Raw genomic sequence first — 6,664 nt, 5'->3', positions numbered from 1 at the left:
AGGGTTTTTATTATTGGGGTTTGGCAATGGCTGAGAAGGAAGTTGGTTTGACTTAAGCAAGAGTTGAGAACTTTGATTCTGTTGAGAAGGTTTTTGTTGTTGAGGAAATGGCAATGATAGTTGTGGACTTTGATTTGGAAGTTGTGGAACTTGCTGGTTTTGAAAAGATGGAGGATATTGATAGAATTGAGCAAATCTCCCATAAGGATTTTGCATACCTTGTATCCATGATTGAAAAGGATTTTGAGGTTGGGACCAAGGTTGTTGCCAAGGATTCCAATTTGGTTGGGGTTGAAAATTCATAGGGTTGTTAAACCCTTGATTTTGTTGCCCTTGCCAAGGTCTCCTTGCAACAAAACAGAGAGATTCGAGTGTATTTGGATCTCCTTGAAAGACAGCTTTGAGCCCAGGAATTGAAGGACAATCTTTGGTCTCATGGTTCTCTGAGCAAATTACACATGTTTCTACAACTTTTGCATCCAAGGGACATTCCCTTAGAGCATGTTTCTTCCTACATTTCGGGCAAAATATGGCCAAAGCCTCAGCTTCTGCTTTCTGTTTATTGTGAATCTTAAGGGTGTCTAATTGTTCACTAAGACTCCCCAAGATGTCAATTTTAAATTCATCAAGCATACTGCCAATTTCAGCTCTACTTACCGATCCAGTTGCAGATTTGTTTGCTCTGAGGAGAGAAGGATCTCTAGGCCCTTTTTGAGTTTTAGATTTCCCCCTTGAGATATGGACACATAGCTCCGCTATTTCATTGAGTGAAAGTTGAGATATATCTCCCTTCCCCATCATGTTCAAAATGTCTATCCATTCATCTCTAATGGCTTTTAACAAAAGGGCTTTCAAGGTCTCCTCATCTAAGTTGTTCATTTTTGCTCTTTTCAAATTGTATTGAAATCTTTCAAGCAAATCCTCCAAATTTTCATCTTCTTTTTGTACCATATTGAATACCTCATCCTTGTGATTGGTGGGCATACAATAGTCCAGATACCTATCCAAAAATGTTTGTTTCATATCATTCCAAGACCTAATGGATTGAGTGAGTAATCCCATGAACCATTTCAAAGCTTGTCCTTTCAATGTTGAAGGGAACAATTTGAGTTTTTGAGAGTCATCCAGATAATCATAAGTTCGACATACGACTTCAAACTCAAATAGAAATGTTTCAGGGTCCTCATTCCTTAACCCATGAAAGTTTGGGAGGACAGATGGTGATATGTTTTTCATAGTGGCTCGGGAGTCCTCATCAACGATAGGGAACCCAAATGAGTTATCCCCATCCCTATTTCCTCCAATGTTACCTCTACCTCCTCCATTGTTTCCTCCTCCTCCTCCTCTACCTCTACCTCTACCACCTCCTTCTTCTGTCATAGTAGTTTCCCTAGAGACTTCAGAGTCTTCTGGTTCTTCTACAAAGGGTGAATGAGAAGGAATTTCTCCCTCTTCCTCAGATGATTCTACTTCTTCAATTACAATTGGTCTTTCTGTAGAAGAAGGGAAAGGATCTCTTTCTGATTCAAATTCAATAGAAGGTGTGGGAGAGTCAATTCTTGCCTCTTGAATTCCAGGAATCCTAGGGCTAGGAGTGTCAGTTGGAGATGAGGGAGGTGTCTCTTGTCTATTCCTTGAAGTAGATGGGCTTGTAAAAATTGAACTCTTGGCTCTAGCTAAAAACCTTCCCCTAGAATCTCTAGCTCTATGCATGTCATTTTTATTTTTTCTTCAAGTTAGGCTAATAATTCTCTTTCTGATCTTCCAGGTCACTCTAGGTGCAAGAAGAGAGCATAATTAAGAAACTATTAAACCAATAACTTTCCCTTTTCTGATCCTCCAGATCACTCTAGGTGCAAGAGGAGAGCATACTTTGAGAGGTTATCAATTTCCCTTTCTTGAAATTTTCTTGTTTTTTTTTTTTTTTTTAAGAATTGGCTACCTAATTTTCACTTCCCCAGCAACGACGCCAAAATGTTTGGTCAATTTAGTGAAGTCTAAATTGCAACTTTTAAATGTCAACTCGGGGCTCGTAAGCTGATGAAGTGATGTGTACTGTATGTACTTAGGCAACTATTTCTTAAGTTCTTGTCGTTTTTAACTTTTTAAGTTTGTTTTCAAGTCTATTTCTCCTACAGTGATGTGATGGAAATGAAAATAAAGTGAGTGAGGTGTGTGTGATTGTGATGAGTTCTAGATGATTTCTTAAAGCTCAAAAAGTAATCTACGAGAAAGCTTTGAACAACAACTGAAATGAAATTACTCTTAAAGGAAAAATGAAAGCATCAAATGAGAGTCTAGTGACCTTGGCCCAATGTCTATGTTGCTGCAGAAAATGAAATTGAAAATGACATCTACATTAACTTAAAAACAAGAGCAACTACTTTAGTTCTTCAATGAAATCTCAAGCAATGTACAATCTAAGTGACAAATCACACTACTTAATTTTCCCTTAACCTTTTTGCCTTCAGATGGATTTATCATATAAGAAAGAGTTATGAGTGAGTTAGCAATGTGAGCCTTAAACAAAATAACCAAGCTGCGTTAGAGATATTTTGGTCCTCGATAAAGATATTGAATTATAAAGAAGAGACCATCAACAAGTAAACAACTTGATTAGTAAACAATTATGCAACTTAAAGAAATGATAACAAAGAAATAAAGGCTGCAATCAAAGAAGGTCAGCACCATTAGACAAGATGATCACAAGTATCACTAGCTGTGAAAAAGAAAGAAAAGAAACTGTCCCGGGCACCTAAGCAAACTGCAAAAACACACTGATCAGTCATGGAAAAATGCAGAAATATAAATGGACAGAATTCAAAGTTATATACAGCTATTGTACATGATCAAAACGTAGTAAGCAAAAGCATTCTGTACAATTACTATACAAAAGCTGATAAGAAGAAATGCATAAAATGAAAAGCACTGTACAGGCCTTAAGTAAACAGGGGCCCTCTGCCTACTCCAGCCAGCTCAAAAGATCACTTAAACGCTCAAATGGAGAACAGTCTTCTCATATATTACGTAGCAAAAGTAAAAGTTACAGTGGGGTTCAATATTACATAACAACAGCTAGCTAATAAGCGTTCAAATACGCTTTATTTATAGCAGAAAAACCAAACTAACTTAATCACAAACTACGCTATTCTAACAGCTGTGTGAAGAACACGTAATCTAGCACAGTCCACGGATTTAGGCAACGGTCGAGGTGGGTATTAAATCTCTGGTTGGATTCGTGTTCCCCATCATCTGCGTGGTTGAGGAAGAGGCCAGCTGTGCTTCACGTGCTCTAAACCGAACACGCAGAGCCGTGTCACCGTCAATCACCTTCGTTTGACCGAAGTTGCCCCCTCGTTGACCATGGGTGTTTACGACTGTTATGGCTGAGCTGGAAGGACACACACCATGTCCTTAGTGCCACGTACTTGCCCATGTGGCCCTTTTGACCGGAGGACACCTGGATCATGCCGTTTAAGAAAACAGCTGCGGAAACTGGGATCAGCTGCGGAAACTGCAGGTTTTGAACCAAAATTCTAATCCAACAACACAGTCATTAGCATAATTAATAATCCATGTAAAAGTCCTATAATACAATTATTTAAGCAAATTGATGAAGGAAATGAGTGATAAAGGAAGGAAATGAATGGAAAAGGAGGCTGAGAGGATGTGAAAAGGAGTGCAGGTCTGAGGCTCAACAGATACTGAAGGAAATGAATGACCTATTTCTTTCACGAGTGTTGGCTTATATGGGTCAAAGTTGAATTACCCTGCCATCGATAAACAATCCTCCACTATATATAAGGTAGTCAAAAATTTCAGGCCCTACCTCCTTAAATCTCACATGATCATATACATGCCTCATCCAACCATCAGAACACTATGTGTAAATTGGATAAGAAGAGGGAAAATTGGATGACCTATTTGCAAGAATGTGATTTGGAGTTCAAGTCAGTTCATACTATTAAGGGTCATGGCTTCTGTCAATTAGAAACAAAAGAAAGAGATTCTTTGGAGCAAGATATTTCAGAATGGGAGTAGGAAATAGAGATGTACAATGTTGAACAAGTTCCCTATTCAATCTTGACAATGGTATGGTGCTCAGATATATGACAATTCCTAGAGCACGACACGTTGCCCACAATTTATCAAAAAAACAAAAGAGGGAAATCCACCTCAAAGGTTTATCTTATCAACTTGTTAATGGAGTGATTTTTAGAAAGCACCGTAATGGTGTCTTGTTAAGATGCCTTAAGCCTCAAGATACAGATAAGGCATTCAGAGATCTGCATGATGGATCGATAGGTGGTCACTATGTGGGCAATACAAATTCACATAATGTACTGAGGGCCGGTTGTTATTGACCCACGTTATTCAAGGATGCTCATGGTTATGCTCATAAGTTCCCAACTTGTCAAAGATGTATCGGTCGAGATCAGAAGTCAATCGCCCCACTGCTACCAGTAGCAGTTGAGGAACCTTTCCAATAATGGGATTAGAGGTTATTGGAGAAATATTTCTGCACTCATCAAAACAACACCGATACATCTTGACAACGAATGATTATTTCACTCGGTGGATAGAAGCAGTTCCTTTAAGACAAGTTAACGACCAGGAAGTCATCTAATTCTTAAAGCATAACATTATAACCAGGTTTGGCGTTCCCACGTCTCTTGTCTTTGATAATGCGACTTATTTTTCTTCATTGAAACTTTATGAGTTCACATTAGAAAATGGTATTGTATTGAAACATGCATCTAACTATTATCCACATGGAAATGGTTTAGCAAAATCAATAAACAAAAGTATCAGTCGCGTAATCAAGAAAACTATTTTCTTTAAGCAAAGGAACTAGCACAATGCTTTGGTAAATGCATTATGGTTTGACAGTGTGAATCCTAAGCCTTCTCTCAAAACATCATTATACTTCCTGGTATATGGTAAAGAAGTTATCTTGCCTCCAAACTTGTATCTCCCAGCCTTGTAACTCTTCCAAGAGTCCCAAGGCAAATAGTGCCTTTTGGTTTAAAGTAAGATAGATACTTTGCTTAAGCGTGAGGAAGAAAGGATCAAAGATAAAGAAATATTTGTCGTGCACCAAAGTTGTATTAAGCGTTCATTCAATAAGAAATTTATAGGGAATAAGAGTTTCAGTGCGGGTGCCTTAGTATTGAAGTGGGATAAATCCCATGAAGAGAAAGGAAAACACACGAAGTTCCAATCTCTGTGGATAGGCCCCTACACCATCGAAGAGAAACTCAGTCATAATGTTTTTAAGTTGAAATCCTTAGATGGGAGGACTGACCCTCTTCTCGTTAATGGTCGAGATTTGAAGCATTATTTTCAGTAGAAACTCTAAGATATGTTTCTTGTATAATTTCCTTCTTTTCTTTTTCTTTATCGTTTGTGTCAATATTATGTTTGTCATGTCGAGTCATGTCCTGTCTTGTTTTGCGTCTTGGTCATTGTACATAAATTAGACATTCTGTGAAATAGTGCATGGCTCAAAAAGGCTATGTGGTGGAGTAAAGAGGAAATGGGACAACCAGAATGCTTGACTATCTGTTAGTTCTCCTTCTTTGTTTTGGGAAGAAACCATAGGTTGAACTAAGTTTGGACAAAAAATGTGATACATCCAAAAAGAAAAACTCGAGGGAACCCATCGGATCCACATCTATTCCAGTATCTAAATTCCTCAACTTGGTGTGAAATCTACTTGGTGTTTTACATGCTTATCCAATATAGTAGAGAAACGATAAGGTGAAAATCTAAAGCGAGCAAACCAATATTAGAGGTTATATAAATGCTTCTCTGAAGGGGAAACCTACTCTGCTCTCAATAAGTTAGTATCCCTCTTCTTCCCATTGAAAATATTATTTCAAAGAAAAATCCTATTAAATAAAAAAGTAAAGGGTGAAAGAAGAGAAATGCTTCCTATGCAGGGAGGTGAAGCAAGTGACTTCGTCAGGGTATTGTTCAGGCTCGCTGGCAGCGAAGCAACACTTGTGATCTTGTAGTGACTCTGTCGAGGTACTGTCCAGGCCTGTTAGTAGTGGAGCTAAACCAGAGATGAAACTCATACTCTGAGTATCTAAAACTCACCACGCATACTACCCTTTCCTTCATTGAAACAATTGCGATATGGCATATATTTGTGTTCAAACAAAGTAAAGGGAAGTTAGGTGCTATGTTTACAACTGGGTCAAAAGGGGAAGTCAAAATTATCCAATTGGTGAATCAATACTTCCTAAAGGGATAACCCTTTAGCTACAAATCTATTCCTAAGCAGAGAATCTGAAGTTCGTCCAATGTGTTGCCAAGTGTTGTCGATGCTACAACACCCTCCAAAGTTCACTACAATCAAATATTGGAGTCTACCAAATTATCGCATCAATGTCGCTTTGGTCATCAAGTGTCATTTCAAGTCATTTCACATGTTTCAAGTTTTATTTATTATTCCTAAGTGTCATCACATTGATTAGAACATCTTTAGTGCACTTCATGGTTACAATACCTTTGTTTGTTGTAAAACGACACTTTTGGTCACAGTCACACACACTTTGTTCATTGTACTTGGGGAGTGTTTGTAAACTGGCGTTTTGATGTTTATTTATCATTATTCAAGCCTTTTAAGTCTTATTTACGAGTTGGTATGTGTCACACT

This window comes from Pinus tabuliformis, chromosome 5_1 (genome assembly GCF_031772625.1).
Source record: "Pinus tabuliformis cultivar Carrire ecotype Pingquan chromosome 5_1, CPIR1, whole genome shotgun sequence".
NCBI lineage: Eukaryota > Viridiplantae > Streptophyta > Pinopsida > Pinales > Pinaceae > Pinus > Pinus tabuliformis.
Note: the sequence above shows the minus strand (reverse complement) of the source record.